Source organism: Sapajus apella, unplaced genomic scaffold (genome assembly GCF_009761245.1).
Source record: "Sapajus apella isolate SASKATOON/1434 unplaced genomic scaffold, GSC_monkey_1.0 scaffold77, whole genome shotgun sequence".
NCBI lineage: Eukaryota > Metazoa > Chordata > Mammalia > Primates > Cebidae > Sapajus > Sapajus apella.
Window position 1 is genome coordinate 478,304 of NW_022437017.1, and position 15,519 is coordinate 493,822.

The 15,519-nt window shown below is 48.1% G+C and overlaps 1 protein-coding gene and 1 pseudogene across 5 annotated transcripts in view; one reads left to right on the plus strand and one right to left on the minus strand.

Annotated features, from left to right (window-relative positions):
- Positions 1-9,120: 9,120 nt before the first annotated feature.
- On the minus strand, positions 9,121-10,315 carry LOC116532524 (annotated as a pseudogene). The gene has a single exon (XR_004260895.1). The product of XR_004260895.1 is annotated as a nucleophosmin pseudogene (transcript).
- Positions 10,316-10,617: 302 nt separating this feature from the next.
- ECSIT (ECSIT signaling integrator) overlaps positions 10,618-15,519 on the plus strand; it is a 27,622-nt gene continuing 22,720 nt past the window's right edge. For 3 of the 4 annotated variants that reach the window (XM_032251695.1, XM_032251698.1, XM_032251697.1), the window contains exon 1: positions 10,618-10,739. The gene's annotated coding sequence lies outside the window, so the exon portion shown is untranslated. The remainder of the gene's footprint in view (positions 10,740-15,519) is intronic. The other variant, XM_032251696.1, reaches the window with a different exon arrangement.

Here is a 15,519-nt window from a genome sequence, read left to right on the forward strand (position 1 = left end):
AAATGGGCTAATGATAGTGCCTGCCTCATGGAAAAGTTGTAAAGATCAAAAGAAATATGCCTCTGACATGCCCAGCATAGTGCCGGCCACAGCAGAAGGACTCAGGCCATAGCCGCCTTCTTCTTCTTTTTTTTTTTTGAGACAGAATTTCGTTCTTGTTGCCCAGGCTGGAGTGCAATGGCACAATCTTGGCTCACTGTAACCTCCACCTCCCAGGTTTAAGCGATTCTCCTGCCTCAGCCTCCTGAGTAGCTAGGACCACAGGCACGTACCACTGCGCCTGGCAGCCTTTTTTTTTTTTTTTTTTAAGGCAAGGTTTCACTCTTCCTCTGGACTGGAGTGCAGTGGCACAATCACAGCTCACCATAGCCTTGACCTCCTAGGCTCAAGTGATCCTTCCACCTCAGTCCTCTCAAGTAGTTAGAATTACAGACTTGTGCCACCAACCTGGCTAACTTTTTTTTAGAGATGGGGTCTAGCTATGTTGCCCAGGCTGGTCTCAGATTCCTAGGCTCAAGCAGTCCACCTGCCTTGGCCTCCCACAATGCTGGAATTATGGGCATGAGTCACCATGCCCAGCATATAGCATTCTTTATGCTGAGGGTCCAGCACCCCAGTTCTGTCCTCTCCAGCCCCTCATAAGGACGTGGAGGAGCATAGATCCTGGGTCTCACCCCCTGCCATCCACTTGTGTGTCACCTGAACCACAGGGTGACTTTGTTGGCAAGCCCCAGGCCATGAACAATGTCCCTGTCAGGCAGCCCTACCTAGCCAGATGTCACCCCTGGACCACAGGGGTGGATGCTATGCCCATATCATGCCACATGTGTCAAGGCCATGTTTGTGACACTTGGATGACATGTCTGCAACCTGCCACACACTAATGACATGTTAAGGACATGCAGTTTATTGGTAACATGCTAATGGCATGGCTGCAATAAGCCAGATAACTACAGCCCTATGTCAGGCCATGTTCCAAGCTCGGTACAAATATCCACTCAATTCTCATGACACCCTCAGAGGTGGACACTGCTATTAATATTATTATTATTATTTGGAGACAGAGTCCCCAAGCTGGAATGCAGTGGCACGGTCTCAGCTCACTGCAACCTCCACCTCCTGGGTTCAAGCAATTCTTCTGCCTCAGCCTCCCAAGTAGCTGGAATTACAGGTGCCTGCCATCACACCTGGCTAATTTTTGTATTTTTTAGTAGAGATGGGGTTTTGCCATGTTAGCCAGGCTGGTCTCAAACCCCTGACCTCAGGTGATCCACCCGCCTCAGCCTCCCAAAGTGCTGGGATTATAGGCATGAACCACATGCCTGGCCTTATTATTGTTATTACTTTGGAGACAGAGTCTCACTCTATCCCCCAGGCTGAAGTGCAGTGGCACGACCTCAGTTCACTGCAACCTCCACCTCTGAGGTTCAAGTGATTCTCCTGCCTCAGCCTCCCGAGTAGCTGGGATTATAGGCACCTGCCACCATGCCTGGCTAATTTTTGTATTTTAAGTAGAGACAGAGTTTTGCCATGTTAGCCAGGCTGTTCTCGAACTCCTGACCTCACATGATCAGCCCGCCCACCTCGGCCTCCCAAAGTGCTGGGATTACAGGCATAAGCCACCATGCCCAGCCGACGCTGTTATTATTAATACAAGTACTTTACTTACAGGTGAGGAAACTGAGGCACAGGGGCTTGGAATCACTTTTCCAGTGTCACACAGCAGGCCAGGGGCAGAGGACAATTTGAGACCATGCTCCATGAACCTCAACTATGAGGCTAAGGTGGGGTTTTGCAACCTCTGCACTGTTGATAGTTGAGGCTGGATAATTCTTCATGGTTGGGGGCTATCCTAGGCATTCATTGTAGGACTTCAAGCAGCATCCCTGGCCTCTACCTGTCACATGCCAGTAGCACCCTCTTAGTTGTAACAAACAGAAATGTTGGGGCAAGGCAGCAGGAGCCTGTAGTCCCAGCTCCTAAGGAGGCTGAGGTGGAAGGATTGCTTGAGCCCAGGAGTTTCACCAACATAGCAAGACCATAGTCTCTAAAAGAGGAAAACTGGCTGGGCTTGGTGGCTCACGCCTGTAATCCCAGCACTTTGGGAGGCCAAGGCAGGCGGATCACGAGGTCAGGAGATCGAGACCATCCTGGCCATGGTGAAACCCCGTCTCTACTAAAATACAAAAATTAGCCAGGTGTGGTGGTGCGCACCTGCAGTCCCAGCTACTCAGGAGGCTGAGGCAGGAGAATAGCTTGAATCCGGGAGACGGAGGTTGCAGTGAGCTGAGATTGCCACTGCAGTGAGCAACAGAGCAAGACTTCGTCTCACAAAAAAAAAAAAAAAAAAAAAAAAAATTAAGGGGGTTTGTCTGTTTGGAGCCCTGCTCCCTCTGTACAGGGGAGCCTTTTTCTTCTTTCTTTTTTTTTTCCTGCCTATTAAACTTTCTGCTCCTTAAAACAAAACAAAACAAAAAACAAAGAGAAAGAAAGAAAGATTTAAAAAAGAAATGTCTATACACATTGCTGAATGTCCCCTGGTTGGGGTTGAGGTAGAAGCAGATCACCCCTGTTTGCGAACCACTGAGCTAGGGCAATGTGCTAGTTGATGGCATGTCGTGATATGTTGAACACACACAAAAATACATAAAATAAGAGGCCAAGGTGGGAGGATCACTTGAGCCCGGAAGTTCGCATCCAGCTTGGGCAACATAGCAAGATCTCATCTCTATTAAATAAAAAAAAAATGGCAGTGAACTACTAAAAGAAAGAAAGAAAGAAAAAGGAAGGAAGGAAGGAAGAAAAAATAGAAAGTACGTAAAATAAGCTAATAATTAGCACCTGCTATGTACTAAGAGCTTTGAGTCTGTTAACTCATTCCTCAGGACAGCCCTATGAGGTGGGTCTATACGAGGCACAGGGAGGTGAAGCCGAATGGCCAGGTCATACAGCTCGAGGGTGGCAGGGGCGGGATTCGAAACTACAGATTCCTGGATCCCGCCCAAGCTGAGCGGCCCTCGCTCTGCGCATGTGAGGACCTGCGGCCGGCGCCCCCTGGCGGCCCGGGAGGGGCGGGGGCGGGGCCTGGCGAAGTCCAGGAGGTGATGACGTCACGCGATGAGTCACTCGGCCCCGCCCCCCGGCCCGCGGCCTCTTGGCCATTTATAGAATCTGCACCGGCTCTGAAGTCACGGCGCAGGCACGACGGGGCGGGGTGGGGGAGCTCTTAGCGCGTCCCCCAACAGGGCAGCCCCGGGTCCCCCCAGGGGACAGCCCTTTCTGGGACTGCCTTATCCCTCTGATGTGTCTCTGTATTTCCGTCTTTGGGTCGCTGAGCCTTTTTCGGTCTCTGCCTTTGTCTCTGTGTTTCTGTTTCTGTTCTCGGTCTTTGAGTCACTCTGTTGCTCTTCATGTCGCTGTCGCTGCATTGTGTGTGTCTCTCCTCGTGTCTCTCTGGTAGATGGGGGTAGAGGCATTAGAGGGGTCTGATCCCATATGGAGGCCCCAGTCCCAGCAGACATCCCCATCACTGACTGCCTGAGTGTCATCCCTTATTCACTCCGTTTTGGCATTCTCCAGGCTCTAGCCCCTCTGTGCCTCAGTTTACCATCTAAATGAGAAGTGTGGGATCTTGTAAGAGGCAGGGTTTCCCGAAGTCTAGGACAGTCATGAAAGCCATGCCTCTCCTCAACTTTAGGGAAGCCTCTAAAACCTTCTTGATGCTCAGAACCGTTTAAAACTCACACCTAGCTGGGCTTGGAGGCTGATGCCTGTAATTCCAGCACTTTGGGAGACCAAGATGGGTAGATTGTGTGAGTCCAGGAGTTCAAGACCTGCCTGGGTGAAATGGGGAAGCTCCACCTCTACCAAAAAAAAAAAAGTTTTTTTAAAAGAGTGCATTTTGGGAGGCCAAGGCAGGAGGATCACTTGAGCCCAGAAGTTGGAGATTGCAGTGAGCTATGATCATGCCACTGTATTTGTTTTTTTGGAGACAGTCTCCCTCTGTTACCGAGGCTGGAGTGCAGAGGCACAATCTCAGCTCACTGCAACCTCTGCCTCTCCGGTTCAAGCAATCCTCCTGCCTCAGCCTCCCAAAGTGCTAGGATTACAGGCCTGAGCTACCGCGCCTGGCCAGAGTCCCCACTCTTAAGCACAGCACTACAGTGTCTTCATTTAATTGAAACAACATGCTACATGTTTTGACTTCAGCTTTGTCTATCTCCCTCGTCCTTGGTTGATAGGATTTATACAGTGATTTATTATGACAAGGCCACTGCAATAAATGTTCCTGCACATATGTCATTCTTCACACCTACACTTGTACTTCTGAGGAATATTCTAAAATAGAGAATATGCTTGTTCAGAAGGTAAGGGCATTTGTTATTTGGAAAACTATCAACAAATTGCCCACACTCATCAACAGTCTTCCCACAGCCTCCCCGCACTGCATGTTGTCAAGCATTCTTTTCTTTTCTTTTTCACCCAGACTAAAATGCAGTGGCATGGCCGGGCGCAGTGGCTCATGCTTGTAATCCCAACAGGGGATTACACCTGTAATCCCTCAGAGGCCAAGGCAGGCAAATCACCTGAGGTCAGGAGTGAAACTCCATCTGAAAAAAAAAAAAAAAAAGGGCTGGGTTCGGTGGCTCAGGCCTGTAATCCAACCACTTTGGGAGGCCGAGGTGGGCAGATCAACTGAGGTCAGGAGTTTGAGACCAACCTGACCTACATGGAGAAACCCCGTCTCTACTGAAAATACAAAATTAGCCAGGCATGGTGGGACATGCCTGTAATCCCAGTTACTTGGGAAGGTGAGGCAGGAGAATCACTTAAACCCAGGAGGCGGAGGTTGCGGTGAGCCAAGATCGTGCCATTGCACTCCAGCCTGGGCAACAAGAGTGAAACTCTGTCTCAAAAAAAAAGAAGAAAAAAAGAGTGGGGACTCCAGATCTACACTCTGTGGGTTTGAGACATGTCTGTGTGTCCTAGCTGTGTGACCTTGGACAGGTGTCTTACGTCACTGTGCCTCAATTTCCTCCTCTGGAAAATGGTTGTATCAATAGTGCCTGCTTCTGAAAAATAAGTAAATGAAATTAAAAAATAGTGCCTGCTTCATAGGTTTGTTTGTTTTTAACTTTTCGAGATGATTTTATTTATTTATTGGCACAGGGTCTCACTCTGTCACCCAGGCTGGAGTGCAGTGGCACAATCACAGCTCATTGTACCCCGGACATCCCAGGCTCAAGGGATTCTCCTGCCTCAGGCTTCTGAGTAGCTGGAACTACAGGCAGATGCCTCCGTGTCTAGCTAATTTTGTTGTTGTGTTGTTGTTGTTGTTGAGATGGGGTCTCCCTATGTTGCCCAGGCTGATCTCATAGTTATGGGCTTAAGTGATCTTCCCACCTCAGCCTTCCAAAATGATGGGATTACAGGCGTGAGCCACCACACCGAGCCTGAGATAATTTTAGACTTACAGAAAAGTTGCAAAATAGTAGAGAGAGTTCCCATATACACTTCACCCAGCTGCCCTAATGTTAACATCTTACATAACCATGATACATTTATCAAAATTAAGACATTAACTTTGCTACAATACTACTAATAAGCTACAGTCTTGATGCAGATTTCTTCACTTTTTCCACTTATGTCCTTTTTCTGTTCCAGAATCCAATCCAAGATTCTTTATTATAATTTATTTATTATTTGTTATTTTTTTCTTGGAGATGGGGTCTTACTATGTTGCTCAGGCTAGACTCAAACTCCTGGGCTCAAGCAATCCTCCTGCCTCAGCCTCCTAAATAGCTGACACTACAGTCAAACCACTGTGCCTCACCCTCATTGCATTTAATTATCACATCTCCTTATATTCCTCTAGTCTATAATAGTCCCTGGGTCTTTCAGGACCTTGACACTTTTGAAGAGTGCTGGTCAGTTATTTTGTAGATGTCTTTCAGATTGGTGTGTGTTGAATAAACTGAGGTGTTTACATTACTAGTAAGAATACCAGAGAGGTGATGATGTACCCTTCTAAGTGGGTCATACTAAGGGCTTCATGATATCACCATGACTCATTGCTGGTGATATTAATGTTGGTCCCTTGGTTAAGGTGGTGTCTGCCAGGATCTTCCACAAGTGAAGCTGCTATTTTTTTTATAGGGTTCTTTCTGGGACTGCATGTTAAAGACTTTGTACCAGGGCCTCACATATAGTAGGGTGCTCTCTGTTAATACATACAGTACATAAAATATGTACATACTTGTTTTTTGTTTTATTTTGAGACGGAGTCTTGCTCTGTCACCCATTTGCAGTGCAGTGGCACAGTCTCAGCTCACTGCAACCTCTGCTGCCCAGGTTCAATTCCCCCGCCTCAGTCTCCCAAGTAGCTGGGATTATGGGTGCCTGCCACCATGCCCAGCTAATTTTTTTTTGAATTTTAGTAGAGATGGGGTTTCACCATGTTGGCCAGGATGGTCTCAATCTCCTGTCCTTGTGATCCCCCTGCCTTGGCCTCCCAAAGTGCTGGGATTATAGGCATGAGCCACGGTGGCCGGCCCCATACTTGTTTTTTTTCCCTTTTTTCTTTGAGACAAAGTCTTGCTCTGTTGCCAGGCGCCAGGCTGGAGTGCAGTGGCATAATCTCGGCTCACTGCAACCTCCGCCTCCTGGATTCAAGCAATTCTCCTGCCTCAGCCTCCTGAGTAGCTGGGACTACAGGCGTGCGCCACCACGCCCAGCTAACTTTTGAATTTTTTTAGTAGAGATGGGGTTTCACCATGTTGGCCAGGATGGTCTCGATCCCTTGACCTCGTGATCCACCCGCCTCGGCCTCCCAAAGTGCTGGGATTACAGGCGTGAGCCACCGCGCCCGGCCATATTTGTTTTTAAAAAGGCTACCGGCCTGGTGTGGTAGCTCATGCTTGTAATCCCAGCACTTTAGAAGGCCAAGACAGGGGATCGATGGACCCCAAGAGTTTGAGACAAACCTTGGTAACATAGTGAGACCCCGTTTCTATTTTAAAATAATAATAATAGCTGGGCATGGAGGCTCACGCCTGTAATCCCAACACTGAGGTGGAGTCAGACAGATCATGAGGTCAAGAGTTTGAGACCAGCCTGGCCAACATGGTGAAACCCCACCTCTACTAAGAACATAAAAATTTGTTGGGCATGGTGGCGTGTGCCTGTAATCCCAGCTACTCAGGAGGCTGAGGCAGCAGAATCTCTTGAACCCGGGAGACAGAGGTTGCAGTGAGCTGAGATTGTGCCACTGCACTCCAGCCTGGGCAACAAAGCAAGACTCTGTCTCAGAAAAATAATAATAATAATAATGATTGGGGATGGTGGTGAATGCCTGTAATCCCATCCCTTTGGGAGGCTGAAGCAGGAGGATCACTCGAGCCCAAGAGTTTGAGACCAGGTTGGGCAACACGATGAAACTCCATCTCTACTAAAAATACAAAAATTAGCCAGGCGTGGTGGTGCATGCCTGTAATCCCAGCTACTAGGGAGGCTGAAGCAGAATTGCTTGAACCCGGGAGGCGGAAGTTGCAGTGAGCCGAGATTGCGCGACTGCACTCCAACCTGGGTGACAGAGTCAGACTCCATCTCCAAATAATAATAATAATAATAATAATAAGAAGAAGAAGAAGACTAGTTCTAGGAGAATAAATTAAAAAAAAAAAAAACCAAGAGCTATGACCACCTCAAGAGAAGAACACCAGGAACTCTGAAGGCCGCAGAGGTCAGCAATTCCAACATCTTACCCACTCCTCAGCTAAGCAGAGTGGACTGCCTGTTTGTAGTTTCAGGAGTCTGGCAGAGGGCGGTAGCGCTCCCAGTCGCTCCCCACGAGCCTGTCAACTTGCCAGGGAGAAGTGCTCCAGCCAAGCAGCTGATTGGCTACAGGTCTTCTGAGCTCACCCAATCACAGGAGTTCTGATGAGGCGCAGAGTCCTTGAGGCATCTTAAGGGTAGGTTCTTGCATTCCAGCCCTCATGCCACCTCGCTTTGCCACAGAGGCTGAGGGACTGCAGAAATGGGATTATGAGGGCAGATAACCTTCCTTCCCTGGGGCCATTGCTATTGCCAATACCCCTATGTATGTGCTTATCTCTTTCTGGGGGAGACCAGGAGCCCCCACTACTCAATCTCATCTCGTTTTATCACATTTCTTCCTCAGTTACTCCACTCTAACACACAGAGTCTTTGCTGTTCCTAGTGCCAAAACGGTTCCCCAGATATCCAGATGACTCACTTCCTCCAGGCCTTTACTCAAAGGCCGTCTCATTGAGGCCATCCTATTTATTTATGTATTTATTTATTGAGACAGAGTCTCACTCTGTCGCCCAAGCTGGAGTGCAGTGGCACAATCTCGGCTCACTGCAACCTTTACTTCCTGGGTTCAAGTAATTCTTGTGCTTCAGCCTCCAGAGTAGCTGGGATCACAGGAGCACACCACCACACCCTGGTAATTTTTATTATTTATTTATTTATTTTATTTTTTGAGACAGAGTTTCACTCTGTCTCCGAGGTTGGAGTGCAGTGGCGTGATCTTGGCTCACTGCAACCTCCATCTCCCAGGTTCAAGCGATTCTCCTGCTTCAGCCTCCCATATAGCTGGGATTACAGGCACCCAGCACCATACGCTGCTAACTTTGTATTTTTAGTAGAGATGGGGTTTCACCACGTTGGTCAGGCTGGTATTGAACTCCTGACCTCAGGTGACCCGCCTGCCTCGGCCTTCCAAAGTGCTGGGATTACAGGCGTGAACCAAAGTGCCTGGCCTTATTTATTATTACTATTTTTAGAAACAGGGTCTCACTCTGTTGCCCACCCTGGAGCACAGTGGTGCAATCCTGGCTTGCTGTATGCTCAACCTCCAGGGCTCAAGTGATCCTCCCGCTTCAGCCTCCCGAATACCTGGGACTACAAGCAGGCGCCATCATGCCTAGTTAATTTTTAAATTTTTTGCAGATAAGGGGTCTCGCTATGTTGCCCAGGCTGGTCTCGAACTCCTGGCCTCCCAAAGTGTTGGGATTACAGGCATGAGCCACCTTGCCGCCCCCCTTTAACCTTTAATAGTTCATTTTCTTTCTTTTTTCTTTTTGTTTTTTTTTTTAATTGATTCATTAAAATATTTATTGAGCAGCTAAGGAGATACAAAGGATTTAAAACATGGTCAGAGATGAGGCAAATGCACACAAGTAATAGAAAGCAAAAGGCAAGGTTCACTGAATTGCAGCAGTCAGAACAAAGTGCTTTAGGGAACCAAGAGTGTGAAACTGTTTCCAGCCTGAAGAGGCATGGGTGGCAAATCAGAAAAGGGGATTGAGATTAAATAGAAGACTTCAGTGTGGGTTGTTGATGACACTCAGTATGGACTATATTTGTCTCTCCTTTTCCTTTCTCCCCATCTTTGGGCTTAATTTACCAGTAGTGCCCAGGACTGTTCAATGCTCTTTTTCTATACTTGCTTGCATTTTTGCTTTAATGTCTTCTACAGAACTAGGTCCTTTTGGTGTTTTAGGAGTTTTTTCCTGCTTTTTGAAGGATTCTTGTCCTTTTGATCTTGGTGTTGATGATGGTTTTGAGTCTTTTCCATTCTGATTTGACTTTTGTGCATTTTTGGCTGGAGTATCGTGTATAGATTTCTTCACTAGCACTTTTTCTTCAGTTTCCTTATCATCGAAATAATAATAATAATCATCATCATCTTCATCATCTTCATCGGCAGCAAGTTTTACTTTTTTCTGTGGAACCTTGCTACCACCTCCAGGGGCAGACCGCTTTCCAGACATACTTAAGAGTTTCACATCCTCCTCCTCCTCATCTTCTGACTCTGCATCTTCCTCCACAGCTACTAAGTGCTGTCCACTGATATGCACTGGCCCTGAACCACACTTCAATCGTAAGACCACTGGTGGTGTTATTTCAAAGCCCCCAAGGGAAACTGTTGGCTGTACAGACATTTTCAAAGTTGCCAGTGTTACTTTAATTGGACTGCCTTCGTAATTCATTGCCTCTGCTTCAACAATGTGCAACTCATCCTTTGCACCAGCTCCTAAACTGACCGTTCTTAAAGATAACTGGTGTTCATTTTCATCATTATCCACCTTAAAGTGATAATCTTTGTCGGCCTTTAGTTCACAACCGAAATGATAGTTCTGGGGCCTCAGGGGGCTCATGTCCATGTCCATCGAATCTTCCATCGGGTGGCGACACGCACTTAGGTGGAAGAGAAGGCGGACGGAGATAAACGACAACTGCTCAAAAGAACAGCCGCCCAGGACGGACTCACACCAGGCTTTTTTTTTTTTTTTTAAAGACGGGGTTTCACCATGTTGGTCAGGCTGGTCTTGAACTCCCGACCTCAGGTGATCGGCCCACCTTGGCCTCCAAAGTGCTTTTACAGGCGTGAGCCACTACGCCCGGCCCTATAGTTCATTTTCTCATTTCAGCCGCCCGGCTGGATGCATAGACATCCGAAGTCCAGCCTCCGGGGCCATTTCAAGGTTCCCAGGCCTGGAGTGCGTCTTACCTCATTAGAGGTGGGGCCTGGCCCAAGGTCCTTTCGCCTTCCTATCGGCGCTTCTCGCGTTGTGGGCGGGACCTATTACACCGCCTTTCTTGATTTGCTGCCTCCCTTGCGGCCCCTGACCCGGACGCTCTCTGTGCCAACATGGCGGCGCCCAGCAAGAAGACAGATCCGGCCTGGAGTCCGCGGCTGACTGCGTGAGTAGGTAGGTTGCGAGCGGGTAGGCGAACGCGAATTGCTGTGCTCCAGGCGAGCCCTTCAGGACCCGGCAGAGCGAGAGGGCGGTCCCGGAGGGACCCAGCTGCAGGGCCAGGGCACCGTGACCTTTCGTAGTCGAGGTGGGGACGCGCTGGGAAAGGCCACCCGCCACACGCCCCCAGTCTCCCATTTTGCAGATGAAACAGCTGACTCAGATTAAAGTCCTCGCCTGAGGTCACGCCTCAAGTCGGCAGCCTGGCAGGAATTGGAATCCACGTCTCCCTGTTTCCCCCAAGAGATGCAGAATCCTGGCAGCCAGCGTCAGAGCTGCTGTACCTACACCCTACCTTGGGGTTCAGATTTATAGGTGTTTTGTTGAACTTGAGCTGTTTCCGTTCGGTTGATACTTGTTAGGCACCTACCATATACCAGGCACTGTTATGGGTGCTGGACACACAGCAATGAGGAAGATAGATAAAAATCTGTCATCTCTTAGGGGAACCAGACTTTGAACAAATTAGAAATAAAAGAAACAGGTGATTTTAGATACTGATCGTTGCTGAAAATACATTAATCCAGTCGGGAAGATCGCTTGAGTCCAGGAGTTCCAGACTAGCCTTGGCAACATAGCAAGACTCTGTTCTCTATGAAAAATCAAAAAATTACCCGGGCGTAGTGGTGCTTGCCTGTAGTCCTAGCTACTCGGGAAGCTGAGGTGGGAGGACTGCTTGAGCCTAGGAGGTCGAGGCTGTAGTGAGCCGTGATTGTGCCACTGCACTCGAGCCTGGGCGACAGAGCAGGACCCTGTCTCAGGAAAAAAAAAAAAAAAAATGCATTAATAGGGTGATGAGGGTCAAAGAAGACCTTTCACTGAAATTACTACAGACAGCTGTGGGAGAAAAAAAGCTCTAGACAGAGAGAAAAGCAAGTGCAAAGGTTCTGAGATGGTATAAACTTAGTTTCTTTCAGAGACAGGGTAGCTGAAGCTGCCAGTGGTAGGAGTTGAGTTTGGAGGGGTACACCTGTCTGATTTTATTTATTTATTTTTATTTTTTAGAGACAGGATCTCACTTCCTCCCCAAACCTGGAGTACACTTGTGCAATCATAATTCACTGCAGCCTTGAACTCCATGGCTTAAGTGATTCTCCTGCCTCAGCTTTCTAAATAGGTGGGACTACAGGTGCACACCACCAGGTCCAGCTAATTTTTTAAAACAATTTTTGTAAAGATCATGTCCTGCTATGTTGCCCAGGCTGGTCTTGAACTCCTGGGCCCAAGTGATCCTCTCTACTTGGCCTTCCAAAGCACTGGGATTATGGGCGTAAGCCACTGTTCCTGGCCTATTTATTTTTGAGATAGAGTCTCACTCTGTTGCCCGGGGCTGGAGTGCAGTGGTGCAGTCTTGGCATACTGCAACCTCCACGTCCTGGGTTCAAGTGACTCTCCTGCCTCAGTTTGGGATTACAGATGCCTGCCACCATCATGCCTGGCTAATTTTTGTATTTTTAGTATAGACGGGGTTTCACCATGTTGGACAGGCTGGTCTTGAACTCCTCGCTTCGTGATTCACCTGCCTTGGCCTCCCAAAGTGCTGGGATTACAGGCATGAGCCAGTGCGCCCAGTCCCTGATTTTAAGTGTGAAATCACTAATTTTAGTTTAAGAGCTCCCTCTGGCTGGGTGATGTGGCTTATGCCTGTAATTCTAGCACTTTGGGAGGCCAAGATGGGTGGACTGTTAGAGCTCAGGAGTTTGAGACCACCCTGGGCAACATGGTGAAACCCCATTTCTACTAAAATGCAAAAAATTAGCTGGCTGTGGTAGTACCTGTAGTCCCAGCTAGTCAGGAGGCTGAGGCATGAGAATCACTTGAACGGGAGAGGTGGAGGTTGCAGTGAGCCAAGATCATGCCACTTCACTCCAGCCTGGGCAATAGCGAGACTCTTTCTCCAAAAAAAAAAAAAAAAAAAAAAGCTTCCTCTGGCCATAGTGGAGAGAACTGACTGGAGGCAGGAAGGGCAGAAGTGGGAGGCTTGGTAGGTATCCAAGTCATATATTGAGGTGGTGGGGTCAGATAGAAAGAGGTGGTGCATTTGGGATGGATTTGGAAGTAGTTACCTAGACTAGTTGATGGGTTGAATGGGAGAGTGAGGAACATAGTGGACTCAGAAGTGACTCACAGGTTTGTAGCTTGAATGGCTAGTAGTAATGGTGCGATTGGCTAGGATGCAGAGGATCAAGTTGAAGCAAGGATATCAGTTTGGAGCAAATTATGTTTGAGATGGCTGGGTATATGCCAAAGTGGCAGTTAGGTGTAGAGGCTGGGGCCCAGTGATTGAGATTAACACTGGGGAGCCATCCCCACACAGATCAATACTTCTCAAAGTTTGACACTCATAGGAGATAGCAGGGACTCTTGTTAAAATGCAGATTTGGGCCGGGCACGGTGGCTCATGCCTGTAATCCCAGCACTTTGGGAGGCTCCTGCCTCACTCTCCTGAGTAGCTGGGATTACAGGCGCCTGCCACTATGCCCAGCTAATTTTTTTTTTTTTTTTTTTGAGACGGAGTTTCGCTCTTGTTACCCAGGCTGGAGTGCAATGGCGCGATCTCGGCTCACCGCAACCTCCGCCTCCTGGGTTCAGGCAATTCTCCTGCCTCAGCCTCCTGAGTACCTGGGACTACAGGCACACGCCACCATGCCCAGCTAATTTTTTGTAGTTTTAGTAGAGACGGGGTTTCACCATGTTGACCAGGATGGTCTCGATCTCTTGACCTCGTGATCCACCCGCCTCGGCCTCCCAAAGTGCTGGGATTACAGGCGTGAGCCACTGCGCCCGGCCAATGCCCAGCTAATTTTTGTATTTTTAGTAGAGATGGGGTTTTACAACGTTGGCCAGGCTGGTTTCGAACTCCTGACCTCAGGTGTTCCACCCATCTTGGCCTCCCAAAGTGCTGGGATTACAGGCGTGAGCCACCATACTCAGCCAGCATGGGGATTTTTAAAAGCTCCCTAGATGATTCTAATATGAACAAAGTTTAACAATCACTAGAGCATACAAAAGTGAGCTGGGTATGGTGACGCACACCTGTAGTCCCAGCTACTTGGGAGGCTGAGGCAAGAGAATCACTTGAACCCAGGAGGTGGAGGTTGCAGTGAGCCAAGATCGTGCCACTGCACTCCAGCCTGGGTGACTGAATGAGACCATGTCTCAAAACAAAACATCCTTCTGCCTCAGTCTCCCAGTTAGCTAGGACTACAGTTGTGCACAAGGGGTCTTTACAAAGTGGGGCAGCAGCCAAGTTGAAGAATCAGGAAGTGGCCATAGTGTGTAGACATCTCGTGGGAGAAGCTTTACTATAAAGAGTGCCAAGGTCCAATGTGGTGGCTCATTCCTGTAATTCCAGCACTTTGAGATGCCGAGGTGGGAATATTGCTTGAGGCCAAGAGTTCAAGACCAGCGTGGGCAACATGGTGAAACCAAGTTTCTACAAAAAATTGAACAACTTAGCTGGGCATGGTGATGTATACAGGTAGCCTCAGCTACTTGGGAGGCTGAGACAGTGGATTTGAGCAGGAGTTTGAGGCTGCAGTGAGCCATGATCATAACACTGTGCTCCAGCCTGGATGACAGAGTGATTGAGACCCTGTCTCAAATAAATCAGTCAATCAGTGGTTCGAAGATGTGAAGCAAAAGCTGGAGGGAGACTTTGAGTCAAGATGGGAGATGCGCAGCCTGGCCAACATGGTAGAACCTTGTCTCTACTGAAAATATAAAAAAAATAACCAGGTGTGATGATGTGTGCCTGTACTCCCAGCTACTCGGGAGGCTGAGGCATGAAAATTGCTTGAACCCAGGAAGCCGAGGTTGCAGTACACCGAGATTGCGTCACTGCACTCAAGCCTGGGTGACAGAGTGAGGCCCTGTCTCAAAAAAAAAAAAAAAAAAAGATGGGGCTGGGCACAGTGGCTAACGCCTGTAATCCCAGCACTTTGGGAGGCCGAGGAGGGTGGATCACCTGAGGTCAGGAGTTCCAGACCAGTCTGACCAGCATGGTAAAACCCAGTCTGTACTAAAAATACAAAAACTAGCTAGATGTGGTGCGTGCCTGTAATCTCAGCTACTCAGGAGGTTGAGGCAGGAGAATTGCTTGAACTTGGGAAGTGGAGGCTGCAGTGAGCTGAGATTACACCACTGCACTTCAGCCTGGGTGACAGAGCTAGACTCTGTCTCAATAAATAAATAAACAGGATGGCCTCAATGAGGTGGCCTTTGAGTAAAGGCCTGGAGGAAGTGAGTGAGCCATCTGGATATCTGGAGAACACTTTTGGCACTGGGAACAGCAAAGACTCTGTGTGGTTAGAGTGGAGTACTGACGAGGAAATGTGATAAAGGTTTAAATGGTGATAAAAATGATTCAACCCTTTTGAAGCTTATTCTTTGAGGCCAGCATTACCCTGACACCAAAACCAAACAGCCACTACAAAACAAACAAACAAACAAACAAAAAAAACTACAGACTAATATTTATTTTTATTTATTTGTTTTTAATTATTTTATTATATATTTTTTGAGATGGAGTTTTGCTCTGTTGCCCAGGCTGGAGTCCAGTAGTGTGATCTCAGCTCAGTGTAACCTCTACATCCTGGGTTCAAACAATTATCCTGCCTCCTAAGTAGCAGGGATGACAGGCTCATACCAGCACGCCTGGCTGATTTTTGCATTGTTAGTAGAAAAGCATTTCACCATGTTGGTCAGGCTGATCTCAAACTCCTGACCTCAAGTG